Here is a 15,101-nt window from a genome sequence, read left to right as displayed (position 1 = left end):
ATAATTGGCTTATACATAGTTTCAGAGCAAGAAATATTGTATTTAACCAAATTGAATAGCTTAAATACTGTTTCAGGCAAGAGATTGTGTTTTAGACTAAAAGGGAATGCATTATAAGAAGAATCTTTACTTTGAAACTCTGTTCTTTACCTTTTTCACACTATGAAACAGCTTTGTATTCACCCTAAACACTGTTTCAGGGCAAGAGATTGTGTTTTAGACTAAAAGGGAATGCATTATAAGAAGAATCTTTACTTTGAAACTCTGTTCTTTACCTTTTTCACACTATGAAACAGCTTGTATTCACCCTAAACACTGTTTCAGGGCAAGAGATTGTGTTTTAGACTAAAAGGGAATGCATTATAAGAAGAATCTTTACTTTGAAACTCTGTTCTTTACCTTTTTCACTCTATGAAACAGCTTTGTATTCACCTTAAACACTGTTTCAGGGCAAGAGATTGTGTTTTAGACTAAAAGGGAAAGCATTATAAGAAGAATCTTTACTTTGAAACTCTGTTCTTCACCTTTTTCACACTATGAAACAGCTTTGTATTCACCTTAAACACAGTTTCAGGGCAAGAGATTGTGTTTTAGACTAAAAGGGAATGCATTATAAGAAGAATATCTACTTTGAAACTCTGTTCTTTACCTTTTTCACTCTATGAAACAGCTTTGTATTCACCTTAAACACTGTTTCAGGGCAAGAGATAGTGTTTTAGCCTAAAAGGTAATGCATTATAAGAAGAATCTGTACTTTGAAACTCTGTTCTTTACCTTTTTCACACTGTGAAACAGCTTTGTATTCGCCTTAAACACTGTTTCAGGGCAAGAGATAGTGTTTTAGACTAAAACGGAATGCATTATAAGAAGAATCTTTACTTTGAAACTATGTTTCAAACTCTGAAGAAAACACATATTTCAAGTGAAACGAGTTTATACAGGGGTGAAACAAGTTGTTTGTAATATGACCAATTAAAGTAATTGCAACTCTGTTTGTACACCTCTAACCACAAAGAAACAGGGCTTCCATGCTTTGTAATCAGCTTATACACCGTTTCAGAGCAAGACATCTTGTTTTTAACCAAACTGAATAACTTACAATATCCTAAGAAAACACATATTTCAAGTGAAAAGAGTTTATCCAGGGGAGAACAAGTTGTTTTAACATGGTTCTAATGTGACCCTTGAAAGTAACTGCAACTCTGTTTTTACACCTCTAACCACAAGGAGGCAACGTTTCCACGCATTATAATTGGCTTATACATAGTTTCAGAGCAAGAAATATTGTATTTAACCAAATTGAATAGCTTAAATACTGTTTCAGGCAAGAGATTGTGTTTTAGACTAAAAGGGAATGCATTATAAGAAGAATCTTTACTTTGAAACTCTGTTCTTCACCTTTTTCACACTATGAAACAGCTTTGTATTCACCTTAAACACAGTTTCAGGGCAAGAGATTGTGTTTTAGACTAAAAGGGAATGCATTATAAGAAGAATATCTACTTTGAAACTCTGTTCTTTACCTTTTTCACTCTATGAAACAGCTTTGTATTCACCTTAAACACTGTTTCAGGGCAAGAGATAGTGTTTTAGCCTAAAAGGTAATGCATTATAAGAAGAATCTGTACTTTGAAACTCTGTTCTTTACCTTTTTCACACTGTGAAACAGCTTTGTATTCGCCTTAAACACTGTTTCAGGGCAAGAGATAGTGTTTTAGACTAAAACGGAATGCATTATAAGAAGAATCTTTACTTTGAAACTATGTTTCAAACTCTGAAGAAAACACATATTTCAAGTGAAACGAGTTTATACAGGGGTGAAACAAGTTGTTTGTAATATGACCAATTAAAGTAATTGCAACTCTGTTTGTACACCTCTAACCACAAAGAAACAGGGCTTCCATGCTTTGTAATCAGCTTATACACCGTTTCAGAGCAAGACATCTTGTTTTTAACCAAACTGAATAACTTACAATATCCTAAGAAAACACATATTTCAAGTGAAAAGAGTTTATCCAGGGGAGAACAAGTTGTTTTAACATGGTTCTAATGTGACCCTTGAAAGTAACTGCAACTCTGTTTTTACACCTCTAACCACAAGGAGGCAACGTTTCCACGCATTATAATTGGCTTATACATAGTTTCAGAGCAAGAAATATTGTATTTAACCAAATTGAATAGCTTAAATACTGTTTCAGGCAAGAGATTGTGTTTTAGACTAAAAGGGAATGCATTATAAGAAGAATCTTTACTTTGAAACTCTGTTCTTTACCTTTTTCACACTATGAAACAGCTTTGTATTCACCCTAAACACTGTTTCAGGGCAAGAGATTGTGTTTTAGACTAAAAGGGAATGCATTATAAGAAGAATCTTTACTTTGAAACTCTGTTCTTTACCTTTTTCACACTATGAAACAGCTTTGTATTCACCTTAAACACTGTTTCAGGGCAAGAGATTGTGTTTTAGACTAAAAGGGAATGCATTTTAAGAAGAATCTTTACTTTGAAACTCTGTTCTTTACCTTTTTCACACTATGAAACAGCTTTGTATTCACCTTCAACACTGTTTCAGGGCAAGAGATTGTGTTTTAGACTAAAAGGGAAAGCATTATAAGAAGAATCTTTACTTTGAAACTCTGTTCTTCACCTTTTTCACACTATGAAACAGCTTTGTATTCACCTTAAACACAGTTTCAGGGCAAGAGATTGTGTTTTAGACTAAAAGGGAATGCATTATAAGAAGAATATCTACTTTGAAACTCTGTTCTTTACCTTTTTCACTCTATGAAACAGCTTTGTATTCACCTTAAACACTGTTTCAGGGCAAGAGATAGTGTTTTAGCCTAAAAGGTAATGCATTATAAGAAGAATCTGTACTTTGAAACTCTGTTCTTTACCTTTTTCACACTGTGAAACAGCTTTGTATTCGCCTTAAACACTGTTTCAGGGCAAGAGATAGAGTTTTAGACTAAAACGGAATGCATTATAAGAAGAATCTTTACTTTGAAACTATGTTTCAAACTCTGAAGAAAACACATATTTCAAGTGAAACGAGTTTATACAGGGGTGAAACAAGTTGTTTGTAATATGACCAATTAAAGTAATTGCAACTCTGTTTGTACACCTCTAACCACAAAGAAACAGGGCTTCCATGCTTTGTAATCAGCTTATACACCGTTTCAGAGCAAGACATCTTGTTTTTAACCAAACTGAATAACTTACAATATCCTAAGAAAACACATATTTCAAGTGAAAAGAGTTTATCCAGGGGAGAACAAGTTGTTTTAACATGGTTCTAATGTGACCCTTGAAAGTAACTGCAACTCTGTTTTTACACCTCTAACCACAAGGAGGCAACGTTTCCACGCATTATAATTGGCTTATACATAGTTTCAGAGCAAGAAATATTGTATTTAACCAAATTGAATAGCTTAAATACTGTTTCAGGCAAGAGATTGTGTTTTAGACTAAAAGGGAATGCATTATAAGAAGAATCTTTACTTTGAAACTCTGTTCTTTACCTTTTTCACACTATGAAACAGCTTTGTATTCACCCTAAACACTGTTTCAGGGCAAGAGATTGTGTTTTAGACTAAAAGGGAATGCATTATAAGAAGAATCTTTACTTTGAAACTCTGTTCTTTACCTTTTTCACACTATGAAACAGCTTTGTATTCACCTTAAACACTGTTTCAGGGCAAGAGATTGTGTTTTAGACTAAAAGGGAATGCATTTTAAGAAGAATCTTTACTTTGAAACTCTGTTCTTTACCTTTTTCACACTATGAAACAGCTTTGTATTCACCTTCAACACTGTTTCAGGGCAAGAGATTGTGTTTTAGACTAAAAGGGAAAGCATTATAAGAAGAATCTTTACTTTGAAACTCTGTTCTTCACCTTTTTCACACTATGAAACAGCTTTGTATTCACCTTAAACACAGTTTCAGGGCAAGAGATTGTGTTTTAGACTAAAAGGGAATGCATTATAAGAAGAATATCTACTTTGAAACTCTGTTCTTTACCTTTTTCACTCTATGAAACAGCTTTGTATTCACCTTAAACACTGTTTCAGGGCAAGAGATTGTGTTTTAGACTAAAACGGAATGCATTATAAGAAGAATCTTTACTTTGTAACTCTGTTCTTCACCTTTTTCACACTATAAAACAGCTTTGTATTCACCTTAAACACAGTTTCAGGGCAAGAGATTGTGTTTTAGACTAAAAGGGAATGCATTATAAGAAGAATATCTACTTTGAAACTCTGTTCTTTACCTTTTTCACTCTATGAAACAGCTTTGTATTCACCTTAAACACTGTTTCAGGGCAAGAGATTGAGTTTTAGACTAAAAGGGAATGCATTATATGAAGAATCTTTACTTTGAAACTCTGTTCTTTACCTTTTTCACACTATGAAACAGCTTGTATTCACCCTAAACACTGTTTCAGGGCAAGAGATTGTGTTTTAGACTAAAAGGGAATGCATTATAAGAAGAATCTTTACTTTGAAACTCTGTTCTTTACCTTTTTCACTCTATGAAACAGCTTTGTATTCACCTTAAACACTGTTTCAGGGCAAGAGATTGTGTTTTAGACTAAAAGGGAAAGCATTATAAGAAGAATCTTTACTTTGAAACTCTGTTCTTCACCTTTTTCACACTATGAAACAGCTTTGTATTCACCTTAAACACAGTTTCAGGGCAAGAGATTGTGTTTTAGACTAAAAGGGAATGCATTATAAGAAGAATATCTACTTTGAAACTCTGTTCTTTACCTTTTTCACTCTATGAAACAGCTTTGTATTCACCTTAAACACTGTTTCAGGGCAAGAGATTGTGTTTTAGACTAAAAGGGAAAGCATTATAAGAAGAATCTGTACTTTGAAACTCTGTTCTTTACCTTTTTCACACTATGAAACAGCTTGTATTCACCCTAAACACTGTTTCAGGGCAAGAGATTGTGTTTTAGACTAAAAGGGAAAGCATTATAAGAAGAATCTTTACTTTGAAACTCTGTTCTTTACCGTTTTCACACTATGAAACAGCTTGTATTCACCCTAAACACTGTTTCAGGGCAAGAGATTGTGTTTTAGACTAAAAGGGAATGCATTATAAGAAGAATATCTACTTTGAAACTCTGTTCTTTACCTTTTTCACTCTATGAAACTGCTTTGTATTCACCTTAAACACTGTTTCAGGGCAAGAGATTGTGTTTTAGACTAAAACGGAATGCATTATAAGAAGAATCTTTACTTTGTAACTCTGTTCTTCACCTTTTTCACACTATAAAACAGCTTTGTATTCACCTTAAACACAGTTTCAGGGCAAGAGATTGTGTTTTAGACTAAAAGGGAATGCATTATAAGAAGAATCTTTACTTTGAAACTCTGTTCTTTACCTTTTTCACACTATGAAACAGCTTTGTATTCACCTTAAACACTGTTTCAGGGCAAGAGATTGTGTTTTAGACTAAAAGGGAATGCATTATAAGAAGAATATCTACTTTGAAACTCTGTTCTTTACCTTTTTCACTCTATGAAACAGCTTTGTATTCACCTTAAACACTGTTTCAGGGCAAGAGATTGTGTTTTAGACTAAAACGGAATGCATTATAAGAAGAATCTTTACTTTGTAACTCTGTTCTTCACCTTTTTCACACTATAAAACAGCTTTGTATTCACCTTAAACACAGTTTCAGGGCAAGAGATTGTGTTTTAGACTAAAAGGGAATGCATTATAAGAAGAATCTTTACTTGGAAACTCTGTTCTTTACCTTTTTCACACTATAAAACAGCTTTGTATTCACCTTCAACACTGTTTCAGGGCAAGAGATTGTGTTTTAGACTAAAAGGGAATGCATTATAAGAAGAATATCTACTTTGAAACTCTGTTCTTTACCTTTTTCACTCTATGAAACAGCTTTGTATTCACCTTAAACACTGTTTCAGGGCAAGAGATTGTGTTTTAGACTAAAACGGAATGCATTATAAGAAGAATCTTTACTTTGTAACTCTGTTCTTCACCTTTTTCACACTATGAAACAGCTTTGTATTCACCTTAAACACTGTTTCAGGGCAAGAGATTGTGTTTTAGACTAAAAGGGAATGCATTATAAGAAGAATCTTTACTTTGAAACTCTGTTCTTTACCTTTTTCACACTATGAAACAGCTTTGTATTCACCTTAAACACTGTTTCAGGGCAAGAGATTGTGTTTTAGACTAAAAGGGAATGCATTATAAGAAGAATCTTTACTTTGAAACTCTGTTCTTTACCGTTTTCACACTATGAAACAGCTTTGTATTCAACCTAAACACTGTTTTAGGGCAAGAGATTGTGTTTTAGACTAAAAGGGAATGCATTATAAGAAGAATCTTTACTTTGAAACTCTGTTCTTTACCTTTTTCACACTATGAAACAGCTTTGTATTCACCTTAAACACTGTTTCAGGGCAAGAGATTGTGTTTTAGACTAAAAGGGAAAGCATTATAAGAAGAATCTTTACTTTGAAACTCTGTTCTTCACCTTTTTCACACTATGAAACAGCTTTGTATTCACCTTAAACACAGTTTCAGGGCAAGAGATTGTGTTTTAGACTAAAAGGGAATGCATTATAAGAAGAATATCTACTTTGAAACTCTGTTCTTTACCTTTTTCACTCTATGAAACAGCTTTGTATTCACCTTAAACACTGTTTCAGGGCAAGAGATTGTGTTTTAGACTAAAAGGGAATGCATTATAAGAAGAATCTTTACTTTGAAACTCTGTTCTTTACCTTTTTCACACTATGAAACAGCTTTGTATTCACCTTAAACACTGTTTCAGGGCAAGAGATTGTGTTTTAGACTAAAAGGGAAAGCATTATAAGAAGAATCTTTACTTTGAAACTCTGTTCTTCACCTTTTTCACACTATGAAACAGCTTTGTATTCACCTTAAACACAGTTTCAGGGCAAGAGATTGTGTTTTAGACTAAAAGGGAATGCATTATAAGAAGAATATCTACTTTGAAACTCTGTTCTTTACCTTTTTCACTCTATGAAACAGCTTTGTATTCACTTTAAACACTGTTTCAGGGCAAGAGATTGTGTTTTAGACTAAAACGGAATGCATTATAAGAAGAATCTTTACTTTGTAACTCTGTTCTTCACCTTATAAAACAGCTTTGTATTCACCTTAAACACAGTTTCAGGGCAAGAGATTGTGTTTTAGACTAAAAGGGAATGCATTATAAGAAGAATATCTACTTTGAAACTCTGTTCTTTACCTTTTTCACTCTATGAAACAGCTTTGTATTCACCTTAAACACTGTTTCAGGGCAAGAGATTGTGTTTTAGACTAAAAGGGAATGCATTATAAGAAGAATCTTTACTTTGAAACTCTGTTCTTTACCTTTTTCACACTATGAAACAGCTTGTATTCACCCTAAACACTGTTTCAGGGCAAGAGATTGTGTTTTAGACTAAAAGGGAATGCATTATAAGAAGAATCTTTACTTTGAAACTCTGTTCTTTACCTTTTTCACTCTATGAAACAGCTTTGTATTCACCTTAAACACTGTTTCAGGGCAAGAGATTGTGTTTTAGACTAAAAGGGAAAGCATTATAAGAAGAATCTTTACTTTGAAACTCTGTTCTTCACCTTTTTCACACTATGAAACAGCTTTGTATTCACCTTAAACACAGTTTCAGGGCAAGAGATTGTGTTTTAGACTAAAAGGGAATGCATTATAAGAAGAATATCTACTTTGAAACTCTGTTCTTTACCTTTTTCACTCTATGAAACAGCTTTGTATTCACCTTAAACACTGTTTCAGGGCAAGAGATTGTGTTTTAGACTAAAAGGGAATGCATTATAAGAAGAATCTTTACTTTGAAACTCTGTTCTTTACCTTTTTCACACTATGAAACAGCTTTGTATTGAACTTAAACACTGTTTCAGGGCAAGAGATAGTGTTTTAGCCTAAAAGGTAATGCATTATAAGAAGAATCTGTACTTTGAAACTCTGTTCTTTACCTTTTTCACACTGTGAAACAGCTTTGTATTCGCCTTAAACACTGTTTCAGGGCAAGAGATAGTGTTTTAGACTAAAACGGAATGCATTATAAGAAGAATCTGTACTTTGAAACTCTGTTCTTTACCTTTTTCACACTGTGAAACAGCTTTGTATTCGCCTTAAACACTGTTTCAGGGCAAGAGATAGTGTTTTAGACTAAAACGGAATGCATTATAAGAAGAATCTTTACTTTGAAACTATGTTTCAAACTCTGAAGAAAACACATATTTCAAGTGAAACGAGTTTATACAGGGGTGAAACAAGTTGTTTGTAATATGACCAATTAAAGTAATTGCAACTCTGTTTGTACACCTCTAACCACAAAGAAACAGGGCTTCCATGCTTTGTAATCAGCTTATACACCGTTTCAGAGCAAGACATCTTGTTTTTAACCAAACTGAATAACTTACAATATCCTAAGAAAACACATATTTCAAGTGAAAAGAGTTTATCCAGGGGAGAACAAGTTGTTTTAACATGGTTCTAATGTGACCCTTGAAAGTAACTGCAACTCTGTTTTTACACCTCTAACCACAAGGAGGCAACGTTTCCACGCATTATAATTGGCTTATACATAGTTTCAGAGCAAGAAATATTGTATTTAACCAAATTGAATAGCTTAAATACTGTTTCAGGCAAGAGATTGTGTTTTAGACTAAAAGGGAATGCATTATAAGAAGAATCTTTACTTTGAAACTCTGTTCTTTACCTTTTTCACACTATGAAACAGCTTTGTATTCACCCTAAACACTGTTTCAGGGCAAGAGATTGTGTTTTAGACTAAAAGGGAATGCATTATAAGAAGAATCTTTACTTTGAAACTCTGTTCTTTACCTTTTTCACACTATGAAACAGCTTTGTATTCACCTTAAACACTGTTTCAGGGCAAGAGATTGTGTTTTAGACTAAAAGGGAATGCATTTTAAGAAGAATCTTTACTTTGAAACTCTGTTCTTTACCTTTTTCACACTATGAAACAGCTTTGTATTCACCTTCAACACTGTTTCAGGGCAAGAGATTGTGTTTTAGACTAAAAGGGAATGCATTATAAGAAGAATCTTTACTTTGAAACTCTGTTCTTTACCTTTTTCACACTATGAAACAGCTTGTATTCACCCTAAACACTGTTTCAGGGCAAGAGATTGTGTTTTAGACTAAAAGGGAATGCATTATAAGAAGAATCTTTACTTTGAAACTCTGTTCTTTACCTTTTTCACACTATGAAACAGCTTTGTATTCACCTTAAACACAGTTTCAGGGCAAGAGATTGTGTTTTAGACTAAAAGGGAAAGCATTATAAGAAGAATCTTTACTTTGTAACTCTGTTCTTCACCTTTTTCACACTATAAAACAGCTTTGTATTCACCTTAAACACAGTTTCAGGGCAAGAGATTGTGTTTTAGACTAAAAGGGAATGCATTATAAGAAGAATCTTTACTTTGAAACTCTGTTCTTTACCTTTTTCACACTATGAAACAGCTTTGTATTCACCTTAAACACTGTTTCAGGGCAAGAGATTGTGTTTTAGACTAAAAGGGAATGCATTTTAAGAAGAATCTTTACTTTGAAACTCTGTTCTTTACCTTTTTCACACTATGAAACAGCTTTGTATTCACCTTCAACACTGTTTCAGGGCAAGAGATTGTGTTTTAGACTAAAAGGGAATGCATTATAAGAAGAATCTTTACTTTGAAACTCTGTTCTTTACCTTTTTCACACTATGAAACAGCTTGTATTCACCCTAAACACTGTTTCAGGGCAAGAGATTGTGTTTTAGACTAAAAGGGAATGCATTATAAGAAGAATCTTTACTTTGAAACTCTGTTCTTTACCTTTTTCACTCTATGAAACAGCTTTGTATTCACCTTAAACACTGTTTCAGGGCAAGAGATTGTGTTTTAGACTAAAAGGGAAAGCATTATAAGAAGAATCTTTACTTTGAAACTCTGTTCTTCACCTTTTTCACACTATGAAACAGCTTTGTATTCACCTTAAACACAGTTTCAGGGCAAGAGATTGTGTTTTAGACTAAAAGGGAATGCATTATAAGAAGAATATCTACTCTGAAACTCTGTTCTTTACCTTTTTCACTCTATGAAACAGCTTTGTATTCACCTTAAACACTGTTTCAGGGCAAGAGATTGTGTTTTAGACTAAAAGGGAATGCATTATAAGAAGAATCTTTACTTTGAAACTCTGTTCTTTACCTTTTTCACACTATGAAACAGCTTTGTATTCACCTTAAACACTGTTTCAGGGCAAGAGATTGTGTTTTAGACTAAAAGGGAATGCATTATAAGAAGAATCTTTACTTTGAAACTCTGTTCTTTACCTTTTTCACACTATGAAACAGCTTTGTTTTCACCTTAAACACTGTTTCAGGGCAAGAGATTGTGTTTTAGACTAAAAGGGAAAGCATTATAAGAAGAATCTTTACTTTGAAACTCTGTTCTTCACCTTTTTCACACTATGAAACAGCTTTGTATTCACCTTAAACACAGTTTCAGGGCAAGAGATTGTGTTTTAGACTAAAAGGGAATGCATTATAAGAAGAATATCTACTTTGAAACTCTGTTCTTTACCTTTTTCACTCTATGAAACAGCTTTGTATTCACCTTAAACACTGTTTCAGGGCAAGAGATTGTGTTTTAGACTAAAAGGGAATGCATTATAAGAAGAATCTTTACTTTGAAACTCTGTTCTTTACCTTTTTCACACTATGAAACAGCTTGTATTCACCCTAAACACTGTTTCAGGGCAAGAGATTGTGTTTTAGACTAAAAGGGAATGCATTATAAGAAGAATCTTTACTTTGAAACTCTGTTCTTTACCTTTTTCACTCTATGAAACAGCTTTGTATTCACCTTAAACACTGTTTCAGGGCAAGAGATTGTGTTTTAGACTAAAAGGGAAAGCATTATAAGAAGAATCTTTACTTTGAAACTCTGTTCTTCACCTTTTTCACACTATGAAACAGCTTTGTATTCACCTTAAACACTGTTTCAGGGCAAGAGATTGTGTTTTAGACTAAAAGGGAATGCATTATAAGAAGAATCTTTACTTTGAAACTCTGTTCTTTACCTTTTTCACACTATGAAACAGCTTTGTATTCACCTTAAACACTGTTTCAGGGCAAGAGATTGTGTTTTAGACTAAAAGGGAATGCATTATAAGAAGAATCTTTACTTTGAAACTCTGTTCTTTACCTTTTTCACACTATGAAACAGCTTTGTATTCACCTTAAACACTGTTTCAGGGCAAGAGATTGTGTTTTAGACTAAAAGGGAAAGCATAATAAGAAGAATTTTTACTTTGAAACTCTGTTCTTCACCTTTTTCACACTATGAAACAGCTTTGTATTCACCTTAAACACAGTTTCAGGGCAAGAGATTGTGTTTTAGACTAAAAGGGAACGCATTATAAGAAGAATCTTTACTTTGAAACTCTGTTCTTTACCGTTTTCACACTATGAAACAGCTTTGTATTCACCCTAAACACTGTTTTAGGGCAAGAGATTGTTTTTTAGACTAAAAGGGAATGCATTATAAGAAGAATCTTTACTTTGAAACTCTGTTCTTTACCTTTTTCACACTATGAAACAGCTTTGTATTCACCTTAAACACTGTTTCAGGGCAAGAGATTGTGTTTTAGACTAAAAGGGAAAGCATTATAAGAAGAATCTTTACTTTGAAACTGTTCTTCACCTTTTTCACACTATGAAACAGCTTTGTATTCACCTTAAACACAGTTTCAGGGCAAGAGATTGTGTTTTAGACTAAAACGGAATGCATTATAAGAAGAATATCTACTTTGAAACTCTGTTCTTTACCTTTTTCACTCTATGAAACAGCTTTGTATTCACCTTAAACACTGTTTCAGGGCAAGAGATTGTGTTTTAGACTAAAAGGGAATGCATTATAAGAAGAATCTTTACTTTGAAACTCTGTTCTTTACCTTTTTCACACTATGAAACAGCTTGTATTCACCCTAAACACTGTTTCAGGGCAAGAGATTGTGTTTTAGACTAAAAGGGAATGCATTATAAGAAGAATCTTTACTTTGAAACTTTGTTCTTTACCTTTTTCACTCTATGAAACAGCTTTGTATTCACCTTAAACACTGTTTCAGGGCAAGAGATTGTGTTTTAGACTAAAAGGGAAAGCATTATAAGAAGAATCTTTACTTTGAAACTCTGTTCTTCACCTTTTTCACACTATGAAACAGCTTTGTATTCACCTTAGACTAAAAGGGAATGCATTATAAGAAGAATCTTTACTTTGAAACTCTGTTCTTTACCTTTTTCACACTATGAAACAGCTTTGTATTGAACTTAAACACTGTTTCAGGGCAAGAGATAGTGTTTTAGCCTAAAAGGTAATGCATTATAAGAAGAATCTGTACTTTGAAACTCTGTTCTTTACCTTTTTCACACTGTGAAACAGCTTTGTATTCGCCTTAAACACTGTTTCAGGGCAAGAGATAGTGTTTTAGACTAAAACGGAATGCATTATAAGAAGAATCTTTACTTTGAAACTATGTTTCAAACTCTGAAGAAAACACATATTTCAAGTGAAACGAGTTTATACAGGGGTGAAACAAGTTGTTTGTAATATGACCAATTAAAGTAATTGCAACTCTGTTTGTACACCTCTAACCACAAAGAAACAGGGCTTCCATGCTTTGTAATCAGCTTATACACCGTTTCAGAGCAAGACATCTTGTTTTTAACCAAACTGAATAACTTACAATATCCTAAGAAAACACATATTTCAAGTGAAAAGAGTTTATCCAGGGGAGAACAAGTTGTTTTAACATGGTTCTAATGTGACCCTTGAAAGTAACTGCAACTCTGTTTTTACACCTCTAACCACAAGGAGGCAACGTTTCCACGCATTATAATTGGCTTATACATAGTTTCAGAGCAAGAAATATTGTATTTAACCAAATTGAATAGCTTAAATACTGTTTCAGGCAAGAGATTGTGTTTTAGACTAAAAGGGAATGCATTATAAGAAGAATCTTTACTTTGAAACTCTGTTCTTTACCTTTTTCACACTATGAAACAGCTTTGTATTCACCCTAAACACTGTTTCAGGGCAAGAGATTGTGTTTTAGACTAAAAGGGAATGCATTATAAGAAGAATCTTTACTTTGAAACTCTGTTCTTTACCTTTTTCACACTATGAAACAGCTTTGTATTCACCTTAAACACAGTTTCAGGGCAAGAGATTGTGTTTTAGACTAAAAGGGAATGCATTATAAGAAGAATCTTTACTTTGTAACTCTGTTCTTCACCTTTTTCACACTATAAAACAGCTTTGTATTCACCTTAAACACAGTTTCAGGGCAAGAGATTGTGTTTTAGACTAAAAGGGAATGCATTATAAGAAATATCTTTACTTTGAAACTCTGTTCTTTACCTTTTTCACACTATGAAACAGCTTTGTATTCACCTTAAACACTGTTTCAGGGCAAGAGATTGTGTTTTAGACTAAAAGGGAATGCATTTTAAGAAGAATCTTTACTTTGAAACTCTGTTCTTTACCTTTTTCACACTATGAAACAGCTTTGTATTCACCTTCAACACTGTTTCAGGGCAAGAGATTGTGTTTTAGACTAAAAGGGAATGCATTATAAGAAGAATCTTTACTTTGAAACTCTGTTCTTTACCTTTTTCACACTATGAAACAGCTTGTATTCACCCTAAACACTGTTTCAGGGCAAGAGATTGTGTTTTAGACTAAAAGGGAATGCATTATAAGAAGAATCTTTACTTTGAAACTCTGTTCTTTACCTTTTTCACTCTATGAAACAGCTTTGTATTCACCTTAAACACTGTTTCAGGGCAAGAGATTGTGTTTTAGACTAAAAGGGAAAGCATTATAAGAAGAATCTTTACTTTGAAACTCTGTTCTTCACCTTTTTCACACTATGAAACAGCTTTGTATTCACCTTAAACACAGTTTCAGGGCAAGAGATTGTGTTTTAGACTAAAAGGGAATGCATTATAAGAAGAATATCTACTTTGAAACTCTGTTCTTTACCTTTTTCACTCTATGAAACAGCTTTGTATTCACCTTAAACACTGTTTCAGGGCAAGAGATTGTGTTTTAGACTAAAAGGGAATGCATTATAAGAAGAATCTTTACTTTGAAACTCTGTTCTTTACCTTTTTCACACTATGAAACAGCTTTGTATTCACCTTAAACACTGTTTCAGGGCAAGAGATTGTGTTTTAGACTAAAAGGGAATGCATTATAAGAAGAATCTTTACTTTGAAACTCTGTTCTTTACCTTTTTCACACTATGAAACAGCTTTGTATTCACCTTAAACACTGTTTCAGGGCAAGAGATTGTGTTTTAGACTAAAAGGGAAAGCATTATAAGAAGAATCTTTACTTTGAAACTCTGTTCTTCACCTTTTTCACACTATGAAACAGCTTTGTATTCACCTTAAACACAGTTTCAGGGCAAGAGATTGTGTTTTAGACTAAAAGGGAATGCATTATAAGAAGAATATCTACTTTGAAACTCTGTTCTTTACCTTTTTCACTCTATGAAACAGCTTTGTATTCACCTTAAACACTGTTTCAGGGCAAGAGATTGTGTTTTAGACTAAAAGGGAATGCATTATAAGAAGAATCTTTACTTTGAAACTCTGTTCTTTACCTTTTTCACACTATGAAACAGCTTTGTATTCACCTTAAACACTGTTTCAGGGCAAGAGATTGTGTTTTAGACTAAAAGGGAAAGCATTATAAGAAGAATCTTTACTTTGAAACTCTGTTCTTCACCTTTTTCACACTATGAAACAGCTTTGTATTCACCTTAAACACAGTTTCAGGGCAAGAGATTGTGTTTTAGACTAAAAGGGAATGCATTATAAGAAGAATCTTTACTTTGAAACTCTGTTCTTTACCTTTTTCACACTATGAAACAGCTTTGTATTCACCTTAAACACTGTTTCAGGGCAAGAGATTGTGTTTTAGACTAAAAGGGAAAGCATTATAAGAAGAATCTTTACTTTGAAACTCTGTTCTTCACCTTTTTCAC

Source organism: Electrophorus electricus, chromosome 18 (genome assembly GCF_041902795.1).
Source record: "Electrophorus electricus isolate QZ-2024a chromosome 18, ASM4190279v1, whole genome shotgun sequence".
Lineage (NCBI taxonomy): Eukaryota > Metazoa > Chordata > Actinopteri > Gymnotiformes > Gymnotidae > Electrophorus > Electrophorus electricus.
This window is presented reverse-complemented; position numbering follows the sequence as displayed.